Below are 18,819 nucleotides of genomic sequence, written 5' to 3'. Positions count from 1 at the left end.
AAGGAGTAGATAAGTGTAATACTGAAAGATGAGAAATACTTATCTGCACATGAAGGTCCATATCCATCAAGTCAAAAAATGCCTTTGTATACTCATTTGTCAAACAGTAAGAATGGAAGATCAGTTTATATTCCCCCCACAATGTAAAATTCCCACTCTTATAAATTAACAACTAGGCATTAAATGTTATTAATTTAACTATCTACAAGTTGTTTGTATAGATGCATTTTAAGTACTTGGTGAATATCTTGCCTTGATATTCTGATAGGCCATTACCACATTAAGTACTTGGTGAATATCGTTTAGTTGTTGTTCTGATAGACCATTACTCAGAGTACTTGGTGAATATCATTTGACTAATATTTTGATAGGCCAACGCTCATGTTAGCTAATATGATATCAAATTGTAATTGGTGAATATCATATGTTAATATTCTGATAGGCCAATACTTATGATATCATATACTAGAAATCTTCTGATCAAAGATTTCCTATATGTATTATTTTTGAAATATTACCTATGGTGTAATATTTATGTGTTTTATCCTTCTTCATTAAGAGGGAGTGTTAATGTTATAATTCTATCGGATAAATTATATTATATATGAGATATATAATATATGAAAAATATTATATATGGAAAAATTAACTTATATTAAAGTGTGTGTGTGTGTGTGTGTGTGTGTGTGTGTGTGTGTGTGTGTGTGTGTGTGTGTGTGTGTGTGTGTGTGTGTGTGTGTGTGTGTGTGTGTGTGTGTGTGTGTGCGCGTGTGTGTTATTATACAATCATTATAATATATTGAGCATATATTAATTGTGTTATAACTATTAACTAATATAAGTTAATATATTAAAGAGACATGTCTCTTCAAGAGGCATGCCTCTTTATATCACATATATATATTCATTCGTATGGTAACTTGAAAAACACATAAATATCCAAAAGTGCAAGTGCTATTACAAGTTACTAAATAGATTAATCAATCCTATTTCATCAATAGCTTGGTTGTGATTCATTCATCCCATTTTTAGGGGAAAAAAATGGAACTATACACCATTACAAGTCTTTTTTTAAATTATGAGCCTATGGTTTTTCTGTTATCATGTTGAAGAAAAATATTGTACTAGCAGAGGGAATGGTGAATGGAAAGGCAAGTGTTGGAGATTGGTCATAGTTTGTCAATGAGGCAAAGGCTACTAGAGAGCTTTACTTGTTCTACTAGGAATGGCTTTTAAAGTATTTCTAAAGCTTCCAATTAATGATAGTCTTTAGAAAAAAACAATTTCCCCTTTTGATGATTCATAATATCCATAATTTTCTTGTGATGGTGGTTTCTATCAATTTATTTTGTTTAATTTGACTTTTGATAAATGCGTTTTGATTATGTAAATTATTTTCTGTTAATAGGAGGCTATGAGAATTGTGGAGAAGTTTATTGAATCGGCAACCATAATGCTCCTACTCTACATATATAGTACTTCTCATAGGGTGATCACAACAGGATCTATGGAAGTGCTAATAGAAAAGAAAAAGAAAGCAAGGAACAACCTAAGGTTTTGAACTATCACACATGTGAGTCACTTTAGGAATATTTCAAACCCATACACCTTCCAACTAAGTAGCTTCTTGGAGGATTGTCAATCACAAAGTCAAATATCACAAATCTATCATATGTTACTGTTCTTGTAGCTCTAATTTTTTTAGGTTAGAAGGATACAAACTCTAATAACACAAACTACTTAGTGAAGCTAAAAATCACAAAAAGTGAAAATTGCTGATCATTTGTAATGAATGGGCTGAAGTGGCATTGTGCCTTGTGCTTATTTGATAGCCAAAGAAGAAGACGTTACTAAAAGAAGTACTACATAATGTATAGACATTTCTTTGACTTAATTTATTATTTAGTTCTTGGTTATATTATTGAACCTTTTATCAAGTTTTTGAAAGTGTATTTTTAACATGTTAACCCATGAACCATTATTATAAAAGAAATAGAAAAATATGATAATTTCAGAGGTGTAGATATATTGTTTTGGATAAGTTTATTTTAGTAAAATTTCAGCTAGTTTTGGAATTTTGGTTTCATGTTTGATGAGTTGATTATATCTAGTATGCAGTTTATTTTCAAATTGATACTCTATTACTATTTAATTTGATTAGGTAATGATTTGGCTTTAATTCAACTCATATCCATAATATGTAAATGCATGCTAATGAGATCTCAAATCTGTAAATTCCAATGAGTACACAAGGATAGGATTATGTATTAATATTTTTATAGATCCCAATTCCTAATTGGTATACTATTCTAATTTATAAAATAAGATGTTCTTTCATTCCTATCAAAGATCAAGCCATTGGTGTTATAAATGGGGGCAAAAAAAAAAGATAATATAAAAAACATGAGCTGGATTGTTGCCACTTTTGATGAAAGATCTTTTCTCCTAGCCAAAAGCATAGTCCTTTTTTCATTCCTACTACATAGTATGAAAAATTAATATATCCTAATAATTTAAAAAGTCTGAGATGTGGAGAATAGATTTAAAATTGATATATCCTAATTAAGGAGTCACGATCATGGCTATGACTTTATATTGTTGTTTACAATTTGGAAATTGGTACTCAAGTTGTTATTATTTATCCCCCTATGCATGCCTTTCATACTGTACAAGTTAAGTCATATTATTGTAGAAGTCACTTGTTATCATTTACATTCCCAAAACCTCATCTAATTTCTAATATACAACTTCCTAAATCTAGGGGTTTAAAAAATTTTGTTTTGTTTTTGTACTTGACTTAAACTCAAAAAGACCACAGTTTCGCCTCCACTTAACAAGATATTCACATACATCAAATATTAACTCATTATGGATTTTCTCATATGTCTTTAGCAAGTCTTTTGTTAAAACTAGAAATTTCTTTAGCAAGTCTTTTGTTAAAACTAGAAATTTCTTTAGCAAGTCTTTTGTTAAAACTAAAAATTTCTATGGCTTTAATTATTATTTGTTATAATTTATGTTTAAATTATTTTTTTATCACTATCGGACACTAGTTATTGGGATGGAACTTCAAACCAACTACAAAGGCGTACCTAATCAATTTATACTTTTCACTATTTCTTTAAATCAGGCTGGCTGCACACAACACTTATTTCATTATATGCCTCTTTCATATTAAGTATTACATCCCTTCTTCATATTTATTCTATTACCTTATATCTATAACATATCTTATCTTCTATTTCATTTTCTAAGATATCTTATCTCTCACTACACTAGTATATATCTGAACTGACATGACCATACATATTATTTCTAATCTACTTGTATGAAGCTCATTACTTTTTTGAGGAGATAAATAATTAAATATTTATATATATTTTTTTTATTTTTCTAAATATTTTCATTAAGCAAGTTTTTTTGATCCCGGCCCACTATTACAACTTATTATATGTCATACATGAAAAAGAGCAAATTCCTGAAGGTATTGAAAGAAGGCAAGACCACCATTGACCAAAAAAGACATTGTGTATGGTTACACCACAATGGGTATATTAAAATTTGACTATAACTCAAATAGCGTTTTGTTTATGTGTCTAACAGTTCTAACTTTACTGCACATTTATGTCGCCTTCTCATCTCTCTCTATTTTCCTCATATTTCATTGTTTATTGCAGGTGAACTACAAAGGGTCACTTAGCGAGTGTGTTTAAGGTACAATCTCGATAACATATTTCTTAGTTTTCAAGTTTTGTGCGCCCCGTAAAATAGATTCTGTGTTTAATGCAACATTGAAAATTAATTTCTTTGTACACAGTTTTTTATTACCTAGGTGTTGTCTTACTAAAGAATACGGACAGAGGAAGTTTCAATTTTGGGCAATGTGTAACTTCTTGATACTCATGTGCTTCTCTGAGACATTACTTAAATAATGTTTATTTTGGTCTTTCTTTGATGAAATGAAAATTTCCAACCAGTATCTTTATTTCTAAGAAAGTACAATGTATCAATTCGAAAGAGGTCAGAACGCTGGGATAGTGTGTAGGAGGATGAGACGAGGAAGTACAGGGCTTTTGTTGAGAAGAAATTTCATTAATTTTTTTGTTTGTTGTGTAAAATATGGCCTCTGGGATTCAGTCTTCAGCAGTTCCTGTGTCGGCTGGTATTATTTATCCAAATAGTAGATATAATAACTATTGTTTTAGGCTGCAAAGATACTGTATCTCTACATCTACATGAAGCTTCCATTCAGTTGATTCATTATCATCATTGACCTTGTGTTTGCTGACAAGGTCAATTGCTGGTGCCATTGCTTCTTCTCAACCACAATGGAATAGAAGCATAGAGACAAGTAGAGTCATATCTGGTTTATGTCTTGAGAGTCATATTGTGAATGGACGTCTTTGTTTACGCAGGAAGAGCATGGAAGAATGTAGAAGGATTCTATTTGGACAACTTAAGATGGCCTCTTATTCCAATGTTGCAGTATATTTCTAGAGACCCCCCAAAAGTAAGCATTCTATAAAATCAACTTTGCCATCACTTGCTTCTTCCAGCACACAGGATCCATTCTTGGAATTGCATCCTGAAGTTTCAATTCTTAGGGGGGTGGACAAAATATGATTGGCCCCTCAAAGAGATAGAATGCAAATAATGTGTCGTTTCCATTGGAGGACTCTCTCCACCTGTCAATAATAACGCAGCCAAAATCAAGGTGATTGGTGTTGATGGGAGTGGCTCTAATGCTGTGAATAGGATGATTGAGAGTGATCTGAAGGGTGTGGAGTTTTGGATTATCAATAATGATGTACAGGCCTTGAGAATGTCACCCGAGTGTTTTGATAATTGTTTGCAGATTAGAAAAGAATTGACAAGAGGTCTTGGTGCAGGGGGAAACCCTGAGATTGGAATGAATGCTGCCAAAGAGAGTCAGAGTTGAGGAAGCTGTTTCCGAGGCAGATATGGTCTTCCTGATAGTAAGCTTGGAACTTCTAACTTACATTCATAGTATGTGATTATCATCATTGGAAAGACTTAAGAGTGAAATAAATTTTCTTCTGGAATCAAAAGAATGGATGTGGCTAATGAATTTAAAATTTGAGGGAATAATAAGCTTATTATTTTAGATATTGCATTAAATCAATAATTCTGTCTAGTTCAAGATTTATTTAGATTTTAGCATTCATTTTTAAATTTTTTTCATCAATGTTTACTTATGTAACTACTTATGTAACTTTCTTCAAGCTCTTATCTTTGTGCCCCTGAATTTAAATGTTTTAGTGCAAGTCATTTTATTTACTTCAAATGTTTTAGAAAATAAAATAGATTGAGAAGACAAATGAAATAATATCTTCTATTTTATGACATATGTTAGCTTATGGATTGAAGTTGCATCACTTTAGAAATTAACGATATTATAAGACTAACTACACAGGCTGAAAGACACAAAACACGATGAAAAATTGCAGTATCAAATAAGTCCAAGCCTTTTCAATATCAAGGGGAATATGACAACATTATTTTCTCGCTCATCATTGTTTAAATCAGAGATGGTGTATATGGAACATGATATATGGCTTATACAGAAAACCCATGCAACCACTTCTTCAATGATCAGTATCATATAGTTTTAGCTTATAGCCTATAGGTCATATTTGTAGTTCCCTTGACCTCAACTTTACATTGGCATACATCATATACAACCACCCCTCATAAGTAAATAAGTGACCAACTTGATTTACATTTTAGATATTAGAGCCCATTCTTTTGGTGTGGCTTGAACAACATATATCCAAATTTATAGTGATCCTAAGAATTAGATTAAAAAAATTATGAATGGATTGAACCCTGATGATGAAGAGTTAAATGAATCGTGATTTTCGTATTATAATTGATTTCTCTTCAACCTGTGATCTTTTTGCATCAAGACTTTCCTTTGCTTGACAAGACCATTCTAGACCGTGGCTCACCAAAGAATAATTGTCAATGTGAATAAGGTTTATATAAGGTTTATCTAATAAGTATATCATGTATATGGACAACAAGAGGCTCTTATTTAAATATGCATAACTCAAATTTGACTATATTGCATTATTTTAATCAAAACTGATTCTTGACTCTGTCTTAGTGAGTCTTCACCAAGTTCACATAGGACTGTAATTCTTATTCACATCCGCTAAATAAAGAATATGAAACCTCAAAATTATATAAGAATAGAATCATATTAACTCTTTATTAACATTAGTTTTTATTACTTCCACTAGATAAAGATAAGGACTGTTAATATTCTATATTAGTTAGACTGGAGCATAATACTCCGCCCCATGTAAGCAATTGCTAGACAAATAAACCTCCCAATTTGCAAATTGAATTATGAGTGAAGCCCAAAAAATGTGATGTCTATAGCTTTGGGATGGTGCTTCTAGAATTGGTCATTGTGAGAAGGAATTTTGACCCCTCTGCTTTTTATCCTGGCCTCTACTATTTCCTTGTTTGGGCAATGCTCATGGCCCTAGACAACAAGTACCTAGAACAGTAGACCAATTCTTGAGAACAATGTTGATAGAGAAGCTATTATCATAATGACTAAGGTGGCATTTTGGTGCATTCTAGAAAATCTTGACAAAAGACCATGGATGATAGTTGCATTGAAAATGTTGGAATTGGAAAAGCACCTTGGAATAATATGGGTATGAGCCTAAGGAGAGAGACCAGCAGAACTCTTTGATTGGAAATGAGATGGAAGATTCTTTGGTTGGAGAGAGATCAGAAGGACTCCTAATCAAATAAGAAAACTTAAAAAACACTACATATTGATAATTGGAGCTCTTATGTTTAGGTCGTAGCTAGTACTAGAAAATAAAAGGTAAAAAAAGAAGAACATTAATCAGACAGAAGAAGAGAATAACATGTCATAAATTTTGAGCCAAAAAATAATGAATTGAACAATATAATTAAACCAAAAAAGGTAATTATTTACTCTAAAAATTTGACAACGATATTTCTTATAGAGTGTTACAAAGTATGCTATGGGAAATCAAAGGTTCTTGACAAAGAAGTTGCTATGCTAGCCGCCACTGTGGAGGGTGGTGCTACTTGGGCAATGTAATGCCCCGCCAAGGGATCCAAAGAATTAACCTAGAATTTTCACTAAGTTTAGTAGCATTTTTTTATTTTATTTTCATGAAATTAAATACCACACATAACTTATGCATAATAACGAAAGCAATAGCAATGTCCATCTAAAAGTAAACATAACATATATAATCAGATTACATTCTTTAAGATCCCTTAACGTTGGAATACATCTAGAAACATCTAACATACATCAATCCATCTAGTGCAACATCCACATGAAATAATAATGATAAGTCCAATGTTTATACATTACATTTCAAATACTCAATCATCCACTGTACATGTCACAGGGTATGACAAGCTCAAAAGAATATACATACATAAAATAAGGTACATCATCCTATTCTAATCCATGATACATCAAAGTAAAGATAATCACATGATATACATGATACATCATCATAGAAGACATATACATCCATCATAAAGATCAAACATAATAAACTAAGTGCACGGTTCCTCCCAACCATTAATAGCATCATTAGACCATCATGGATCCTAGCCATCCCTCTGTGCGTAACATTCCAAATTACCAAAGAGATCATCGGTACTAACATAATAGGAATTTCACTCCTAATATATACAACATCATATGTAGAAAGTAATCTAACATGCAAATAAAAGCATAAGATATCAGCATCTAACATATGCTAATCATCAATGAAAATGATACATATCCACCATCATGAAGGACGCATCAGCCACAATGTCTCAATGAATCTCAAATGATAAGAGTGGAAAATACACTACCACCCGACCTCATGGTACCTAAGTGGTCCACTCCCACCGTGCTGAGGAGATAATCTCAAGTCCCAAACGGGCTAACAAAACACATAGCACAAATCTCTATAAGTCCAGGAATCCTAAAAGTATACTAACTCAAATGTTCAGAACACAAAATTGACATCTAATCCCAGAGGCACACAATGACATGTAGGAACCTTCTATGCAAGTGGGAAAGTGTCATCGCAATTATCATGTACAAGTTACCCTGGTAGTTAGCTAAACTCCATGGTTCCATACTGATTTCATGCGGCCACTAGTATCCTCTCATACTGACGAGGCATACTACAGAATGCAGGTCGCAACCATGCGTTCTCACTACTCCCATCCTAGCCTGTACAAGCACTCAAGGCATGGGCGAGAACAAATCACTTATCTTTTTAGGTTCATTCAGTTAGTATTAGGTGTGAATGTTATCACTTATTAATCCAACTTATAATGAGTTATCTTGGCAGCCTCTTAGGGCCCCGTCCCCCGTTGCAAGCCACTTCCCATCACTACATGCAGATATCCTACCCTAATGCTCATGGAATCATAAATATCAAAATCACCAAAGATAATCCATAATAAAATCATCAAATATGCATAAAAGCATCAAATCTCCATGAGCAAACATCCATAAAAAATCATGATCACAATAGCTCTCTATTGGCAACTGAGGTATCACTGATAATCAAAATATCCAATGGTTCTCAATAACCAAAATATATCTCATCATACTGATTGAAGACTCCAAAAATGGTTGAGTCAAACATGTCACATCATGACATCATCAAGAATAAATCCACATTACAGTCCCAACATGGCGACTAGAAAATAACCAAGGATAACTGATCGATGACCAAAAATAATGGTTAAGTCAAGTGTCTCATACATAAGAATCTCAACTATAACAATCAGTAATCACAAACAATACATAGAGCATTCCATCACATAACCATGGTTGGGTTTATAAAGATCAAGATTAACATCATCATGACATCACAATCACATAACTCCCAAGCCTCTGGTAGACGTCCTATAACTGGTCAACACTAGTCAACCCAAAACCCAAAACAATAGCATAAAGAATACACAATGCAAACACATGATTTGGTTTTGCTAAATTTACAATTTGAATTTAAATGCAAAAGTCTCGGCTTACATTTCCAAGTTTAGAGAAAGAATTTGAAGGAACATTTATACGTTTTGAATGAATACAAATCCATTCTTTAATTATAATTTTAATCCAAACGTCCCCCACCAATCTAAAAATCAATATTTAATATACTTAATAAAATAATTAATTTAAATCATGAGCCTTTGATATAAATTAATTATCAATTTTACAATTATAAAACAACTAATCATATATATATATATATATATATATATATATATATATATATATATATATATATATATATATATATATATATACATATATGAATATATAAATTATTTTACCATTAAACAAAATCAAATTAACAAATTCAATTAATGCCAAAAATTTTTATAACAATTAAAATCGAATATGGCAAATGTTCTTTATAAAACACATATTCATATAACACATCTGTCGGTACGCAGGACCCTGCGGTCGCAGGGCCTACGACGTCAGTGGTACTGCATACTGCGACGGCGGTACACTGTGACCGCAGTGGGGGCGCGGGTCTCATCCCCCCTGACTCAATGTATAAAATGTTTATATTTTTATTATTTTTTAAATCGCTTATACGATTCGCATTTGCAATTTGGTTTAAAATGTTTTCGCCCACGGGTATGTTATCCGATTTTTAACAAATATATATTATATATACAAATATATGTATATATATATATATGTATGTATGTATGTATGTATGTATGTATGTATGTATGTATGTATGTATGTATGTATATATATACAAATATATGCAGAATTAAAAATATCATGGTATATGAGCATGTATGTATGTATGTATGTATGTATAAGCAAATTGACAATATATCAATACAAACTTCAATTTTCAGAATTCTTCCATAAACCTTTGATCTCCCAAAATTTTCAATAATTAATCTAATGGGTTTGACTATGAATCTCAACCCTAGCCCCGTGTTCTTTTTAGATCTATGCATATAAAATTTTCAAATAAATTAATCTACCCATATTGAGAATGCACAATAAAATATGAAATTCCTCAGAAGACATATGGAAGATATGAAGAAGACAGGGAATGTATGATGCGGAAATAGCATAAGTAAAATCACAAGAATCTACCCGGATTCTAATGCTAAATCACTCTTCCTCAGAAAATCCGCAGAGCAAGCTCCTCCCTTCTTCAGAGTTCTCAAGTCCTCCAATGCTCCAATTTGCACTCCAACAGCTATGTCTAAGCTTCTAGGAATGCCTGAATATAAAGAGCTTTTAGGAAGCATCTAGAATGCTTCTAGAAACAGCTGGAAGGTGTCACCAACTAAGCATGGGTCTTTTCCAACCTTCAAGATGAGCCATAGGGTTGTAGACACCATGTGCTTAACTGATGCACTAACCCCCGTGTTGTTAACACTTGAGAAATAGAAAAGTGCGTTAACTCCCATGCAAGCTTATAACTCTAATTCACTTTTTATATAATTTTTATTTAAATATTTATAACTTTCATTTTAATTTTTATAACTTTTATTATTATTATTTATTTATTACTTAGTATTATTATTTTATTATTATTAATAATTTTAATTTCTAGTTCTCTTTTATTAAATTCTTTTTTTTCAATTTAATTCCCATTTAATTAATTATAATCAAAATATCAAATGACATGATATTTTATATTAATTTTCTCAAATAATTAATTTATTAATTAAATCTATTTGTTAAGACTTAATTAATAGAAAATTCACCATAGACCTCCAAGATAAATATAAAAACCCATCATAGAGAAAATTACACAAAATCAGTCTAAGGGTTAAACATCACGAATTATGTCATCCAACACATTCGGTGGGTAAAATATCCAAATACTTGTCCTACCTCACTAGGACAATTGGCTTAAAGGTTTGGGATTTGGACTTGAGAATTTATCTCCCTTCTCTTATCATTGAGATAGTATAATAGGGTACGCTCATCCTGGCAATTCAGGGAAGTCGATACCTGGTACCTGCAACCTGCAGAAAAACTATGCATGTACATACAATATATAATGCTAAGCTAAACAGACAATGGCAAGAAGTGGTGCATCGTGTAGATCTCGACTAAGCAGGTGACTATGACTCCCTTCCTTAACCACATCAGAAATGCCATACAATAAGAAAACATGCACACCATACACATGCAAGTATGGGGTAAGTATCCATAATAAAACACATGAGATAATAAACCATCTAACTAATTATCAGTAACTGAACACAATATAATGATCATCATGTATGCATGAAATGTAAAGTCTAAATGATCTCATCACATAACTTCTGAATTCATAACATAATGTCTGATAGTCTCAAAACAATACCACTAATCCATCAACATAAAACTAGCCCATCATAGTCTGATAATAACAACAACAATGTCCAGAAAAGATGTGAACGAGGGCAGGCACTACAAGCAATCAAGCATTTGGGTGCCCCATCATTCTAGAGAATTTGAATCAAGCCCAACAAATGCTTGTAGAGATGTTGTATGCTTGTAAATACAAAATGCCTTTCTCGAAATAGTTGACATCATTTGGAAAATCACAATGACAAGATAAATTTTATGGTCATTAATGCAATTATTGCAACCAAACACCAAGGGTAGTTGTACAAGTAATTACTCTAGCATAGCTAACTTCCAAGTCATTGAAAATATCTCTAAGACATTCGACACCTTCTAGCTATCACCAAAGGTCTGGGCCATAGTAGTACTAGCCATTAGTCACCCATTACTAATATCATTCTATACAAAGTACGGCCGTGGCTAAATAGCCGAAGAAATGCAATGGACGTGATCATTTTGTTTGATTTATTAATTAATTCAAAACTCACAGAACCCTACTTCTTTGACTTTTAAATTAATTAATAAATCAAACAAAATGTCACATCCGGTGCAAATATTCAGCTAGATAGACGTCGCACAAAGTACACTCTACATACTGCTTTGAAAGATCAATCATACCGCTTTAATTGTGTAAAATTAAGTGGGGTATTTAATTTCAAATAATTAGAAAGGGTGCACTTGATTTGAAGTAAATAGAAAGGGTGCACTTGATATGTTTGTTTTAAAGGCTGGTGACTATAAATCTTCTTCTAAAAAATAAGAAGATATTCTAAATCAAATATTTATTTGTGTGAATATTCGTATAGATAAATTAGAACAAAATCTTTTGAAATCATTCATGTAATTATTATGAACGGATTTTCAATGAAGGCATTGCTTGGGTAATTATATCTAGAGTACAATCTTTTTTAAAGATACCCATAAATCTCTATGTAATTATTATGAAGATATTAGCAATGAAGGCTTTGTTTGTGTGAAAACCCACATATATAAACTAGGCTAGAGTCATTTTTAAAGCTGATTTTCAGGTACCCATTGTGAAATATTCTATTTGGATAGCAATTATCATGCCTAGAAACTTGTTCACTCAACTATGTGTGAGAGAGTTTAATGAGGATACAGAACAGATTTAAAGAACTATGTGCAGACCTTAACAAATCATAGTTTTCGAAATACAAAAAGAAAAAACACTTTGACATCTAATACTTCATTCAATCAAAGGAAAGACTCCGTCTAACAGCTACCAAATATCTTTGAAGATAAAAAAGCTATCGATTCTCAAAGAAACTTTAATGACTATGACTCTGACCTATGCCCGATATGGATGTTTATTCGCCATTTGCCTATCCAGGGTAACTATTACCCGTCTTCCAGTGAATGCAACTATCCCACTGATTTCCAAAGGTCAGTATCAAGGCAACACTGTAGATTCCCAAACTGGTGATCAGCAGTGCGCGACCTGTAGACAGACGGCAGTTGGTTCCCACAGAGTAGACTCTGTGACAATCTGAACTGTTTTTTCCACGATATCATGTGTTTCCCGTGGTGAACAGCTCTACTATTGTGGGTTACCTACCATAAAATGAATATAAAGGGTTTCACCAAAATAGTGAATTTAATATTTGCACAATACCAACATTGCAAATAGAAAAACACATGAGATTTACTACAGGTCAGTAAGCAAATTTAAATTTATTACCTGTATGAAGTGTAGATCTAGATATCAGAACAATAGGAAAACCCAGCTTCTTCCAAAGAATCTAAACCCTAGCATTTCTTTTTCTTTCCCAGCATCCAACGAAGTGCATCAAAATGAGCTCGGTCGCGTCTCTAAGACATCGATTGCTGCAACCTGCTGGTTGTGATGGGTGGGCAGACAAAGGCATTCGATTTGTCTGATTTACTTCATTCACAATCCGTAGACTGAATAGGGGTTAAATTTCTCATGCTACACAGAGGAAAGGTCTGATTACCCCTGTGCTCCTCACTCTGCCTCCTCGTGAATCAGGCGCAGAACCATGGAACAATAGAATTAGGGCATAGAAAATAAAAATTGGGAGCCTCACACGAATAGCCAGATCAAGGCCTTGCATGATTATCCTTCCGGCCACTGTGATACTTTCAGCAGATCAAGCCTCAGTGCTTGCCGTTGGAGAAGTAGCAGAGGATGAGTTGCACCACGAGTTTAGAGCCGTCGTCAACTAAGGATTATAATAACCAAAAACTTTGGTAAACTCAAAGATTATAATAATGAAAACTGTGGGAAAGTCAAGGGAGTCAAAAGTGCTTTTGAATTAAAAATTAAAACATTTAATTTAATTTATAATGTTTTTAAAATTTGTCTTATCATCATTAATAGCTCTGACACGTAGTAGTGAAACAAAATTACAGACAAACAAAATCTTTTTTTTATGCTGTTTGAAAATCTCATTTGGCTCTCTCATCGCCACAAGAGAGAATTTTATATAAACAATTAAGCCGATAGAACTAATTTGTTTTGTACAAAATTTGCTAGTTTGACAAGAAGATTTTAAAAATAACACACATATATAATACATTTCTATAGGATCATATAGCTTAATTATGGTAATGAATTATGATAAGAATATTATAATATTATTTAATTATTTAATTTCTAACATTATTTTAATTAAATTTATAGAAAAAAGTACATTATAAATTATAAAAGAAATTGAATCATAATATCTATAATATTTTTGATAATATATATACTATTATTAATATTAATTAATAATACTTTACAATCATCATCTTATTTTTAATTACTTGATAATCCAATATAATTCTAAAGATTGATCGTGAAAGTGATTTCATTATTTTTATTTCTTTAAAGATGAAAAAAATAAAAGACCAAGAACTCAAGTGACATGAACTTCCATCCAAATCTTGGTGTTTCAAAACAAGTGGCTTCTATTCAGTAAAGCCCTCAACCAATATTGACAAAAGTTAATGCCAATACAAGTTAAATATAATGTTAAAATTAGTACAAACATATTTATTATTATTTTAATTATATCCATCTTCTATTTACAAATTGTAACAACATAGAGAATTTGAGCAACATATTTCACTATTTGTAAACTTAAAAATTAAAATAAATGTAATTAAATAATTTCAATAATTTTTAAAATTAATAATCTTTCTAATATATACATTTTATAAATTAAAAAAATTATTTACAAACAATTATTTATTTTCTTAATTTATTAATCTTATTTAACAAATCTTTTTTTATTTCTTTTTGAAATTATTATATAGAAACAATTTAATAAAAATATGAAAGATCTTTAATATACCCATCTTATTTGGGCAATAAAAAGTTAGAAGTAGACAAAATAGGAACATGGGGATGTTTCTATTAGTTTAGATTTGATTTATTTTTCTACCTTATAAAATAGAAAATATTGAGAAAATATTATTGCACAAATTGACAATTTTATTTTCTTATTTGATTTTGATTTCTAGTTCAAACTCAACTAAAAAATAGAAAGATTAGATTCATACAAAGAAAGATTTGATTTCTTAAGTTTACTATGTTTTAAGATTTATATGCTTATTTTATTAGACAATTCTAATTATCTTGTCATTTTTAAAAAATTTTGAACTCTAATTTAAAGTACAAAATAGGAACATTGGATGTTTCCATTTAGGTTCAAATTAGTTTAGATTTTATTTTATTTTCTACCTTATAAAATAGAAAACATTGAGAAAATACTATTCCACAAGATTTAGCAGTAAACATTAATATTAGAAAACTATATTAAATATCTTCAAATTGACAATTTTACTTTCTTATTCTATTTTGATTTCTAGTTCACACTCCCACAATTATTTTTATCTTGTAATTTATATTTTGAACTCTAAAATTATAACAAGTAAATTTATAATATATTTTAAGAGAGACAATTTATTTTTTGACACACACACACACATATGAGTTTTATATTTTATTATCAAGAAAACAAATTTTTTAGTGGTTGCATTTTAAATCATTACAACTTTTTATAAAAATACACACTAATTGCAAATTGAAATGTACATGTAAATTGGAAATACAGATGTAAAATAACATAATTTTATATATATAGCATAATGTTACAATTTTAAATAACAAAAAAATAATTAGGAAACATACAAATTAGAATATTTCACATTTCTAAATGCTTGTTTGATTATATGGATAAGATTTTAAGTTACTAAAACTTAAACTGTTAGTCTATTAGAAGCTTTTTTTTTCAAAGAAGCAAAAATTTACAATTTTGGGATGAAATAGAGGCTCTAGGATCTTTACTTTGCTCAAAAGATCATTGCCAATATCGAGAGAGAATTTACAATCATTTTGAATAGTTATTTTCATAGATAGTGATGATTGTGGTTATAGATCTTCCTTGAATCAAAGTTTTGTAGATTGTATTGGAACAAAACGTTGTATTTAGGCTAAATTGTGATTAAATTTTAGAAAAATAGAAGAAAAGAAATTTAATATAATAGACACCATTTCCTTTATGAAGGAATCAACTTATATGTTTTTCATAGATCACAATTTCCTACACTTTTTTGATGTACGAAAAAATCTTCAACTAATCTTTGCAACTATAGTTAACAATCAAGTATTCCAAAGAAGGAAAAAATTAATGAAAAATTGTTTTCAAGCATATGAAAACCCCTACTAATAGAGAAGGTCCAAACCCCTAGTAATAGAGAAGGTTCATTCTAAATCTGATATTCACAAAGAGATAAAAACAAATTCCAAATAGACATTTAAAACTTTTAAGAAAATAGGAATTTGTAGAAACTTGTGTAAAATTGTCGCTTAAGTGTGTAATCATGAAAGTATGACACAACCATCATTATTAGTTTTCCTTATTCAACATTCCTCAATGTAAGTAGATGCATGCAACAATTACTAATAATTTGACCTAATTAACACTAAAATAAAATATAAGTACTTAAATCTGAATCGACAACATAAAAGCAAGGAGTATTCATACACAACTGTTATTCTGAGCTAGTTATAAATTCAAATGTAGGAAGCTTTTGATATTCATGGAACCAAATAAAACTATACGTAAAGATGCTCACAACATAATTGAGCTTGATGCTCATTAAGAAGATTGGTACAAAACCGAAGATAGAAACCATATGACCAAAAAAACAAGAATAGGAGGGTGATTTATACACATCTTCTAGGAATATAATATGCATGGATGACAGTAGAAAAATATTCTTTTTTAAGTACTAAGTATTAAAAGATCTGAATAATCAAAACTACGAGCATATCTAAAAGATAAAAGGAAAGCAACTCATCAATTTACTTCTCTTATCAAACAAAAGGTTGTTTACAATATTATATTTTACACAATTCACTGTTTAATTAAAAAATAAAATACAAAATAAGTAGTCAAAAATTTAATATTACTAACAACAATTTTTGCAAATTCTTCCCAAATCATCGATGTAAGAGAACAATAACCTTTTTTGTTCTGTAAGTATTTGAGAAGCATATGCAAATGGTACGTCATAAGTATTTGATTTGTTTGATGGTTGTAAAGTCCTAAAAAAAAAAAAAAAAAAAACTTGTCACAAAATTAGAAATAGAGAAAGTTAAAATCATAGAAAATTAGAAACTAAGAAGGTGAAAAGCATAGATTTAAAAAAAAAACTTTCATTGTTAGAGAACACTAAAATTTCATGATTAGAAATCCCTACAAAGTAGGTTTTAGTAGTACTATTGAAAAATTAAAAATTAGAAATTAGAAAAGTAACTAAAATCAATTTGGAAACCAAATCCAAATAGCTAGAATTTTTTTTTAATAGGTGGGGCTTTTCGACAAGAAAATGTCAAATCTGGGAGCAAAGCTCCCACATATAAGCCTATTGGCTTAAAAATTCATTTGATTAAGATTGTAGGTGTAAAAATAGTAAAAGACAATCAAATTTTCATTAAATCTTCTTCAACATGATACTAACTATAAGAAACAACTAAAAACATTAAGTACATTAGATTTTCTTATAAATAGAAATTTATTAGAAAAAAAAATAGTAGAATTAGGCCCGAAATTTGACTGTCACCCCTACCTATCATGTGAATTTTTAATGATGGGTAATTTATTTTACATTTACAAAAAAAATTGACTATCATTTTTTTAGTTTTAAATATCTTTTTAAATTCAAATATTTTATAAATTAGAAAACAATAAATATAAATTAGTAAGGTATAAAAAAGTCTTGTTGAACTTGTACCTTTAAATTAGTAATTAAAATAAGCACATTTATAAATTAAGAGCTTCTAATTAATATCAATATATAATAAATATATTCCACACTAATAATGTAAATGACTAATATTAAGTTTTTTAAATTTATTATATTCTATTTCAACAAGATTCTAAATTATTATAAATGTATAATAATTGAAATAGAAACATATATAAATAAAACCATAGAAACATATAAAATAAGATAGATTTATCATACATATATTATACATGTTATAAAATTACATTATGTATATTATTAAGTAAAATCTTGAGTTGCCTCTAATAAATATTGACGGTTTAGTAATAAATTTCAATGTCATATTGATAATTTTCTAAAAATTTAGCCTATCAACTCATACAATCTAACAAATTTTCAACTTGTCATATGTGGTCCAAAAGTGCTAAAATTGCCAATATGACCATCAAATTCCTTCCCTGAGTAGGATCTATTATCACAACTTGTTTATTCTAGATTAGATCTCATGTAATGAGTTAGTCTTCATTGTTATCCATTGAGACAGTCTCTCACATCTAAAGGAATGTAGAGTTTGCTTCTCTAGTTTTTTGGTAAACCTTGTGTCACAGTAGAACATTTCCAAATATGAGTTGGAAGGATAACTTATGTAGAGTAATTGTTATTAAAAGGGTTCTCACTTGCCTTGGATTTTGAGGCACCTAATGAAACATTTTTCTTGCCTCTTCTTCCAAAATGGGCTTAACATCATCTTTTTTCTTGGTGGAGAAGTGTTGGAGATGGTTCAAATTCTTCATGAGAGAAGCTCACCTTGGAAGGATTTCAAGCTTGAAGTGGGCTACAATCAAATTGGGGAAGCAAATTTATATGCAATCTCCTAGCTATAGCACACTAGATGGTCATAGAAATGTAGAAAAGATACACCATCTGATAAGATATGAGCTAGCCCCATTTCTAAGCCTACCCATCCACATTTAAACTTGGTTAGCTGTAATTTCTTGGCTATTTTTGAAAGGTTGGGAAATTAATCATCTACTTTTAGGAGCCTTATTTCCATATTCTCAAAAATAAAATTATTCCTAAATTTATCTTTTAAAATGTAGCATGTGAGTACCACCATTCAATGTAACAGATTATTAGTTCTTGTCAAATGG

At 30.4% G+C, this 18,819-nt stretch overlaps 1 pseudogene; it reads left to right on the top strand.

The window, feature by feature from the left end:
• The first annotated feature begins 4,119 nt into the window (after nucleotides 1-4,119).
• Nucleotides 4,120-12,921, top strand: LOC149568320 (uncharacterized; annotated as a pseudogene).
• The last annotated feature ends 5,898 nt before the right edge of the window (nucleotides 12,922-18,819 follow it).

This window comes from Cupressus sempervirens, chromosome 3 (assembly GCF_028749045.1).
Source record: "Cupressus sempervirens isolate cs-2001-9-10 chromosome 3, ASM2874904v1, whole genome shotgun sequence".
Lineage (NCBI taxonomy): Eukaryota > Viridiplantae > Streptophyta > Pinopsida > Cupressales > Cupressaceae > Cupressus > Cupressus sempervirens.
The sequence above is the reverse complement of the archived record's forward strand: the minus strand, read 5'-3'. Positions and strand labels throughout refer to the sequence as shown.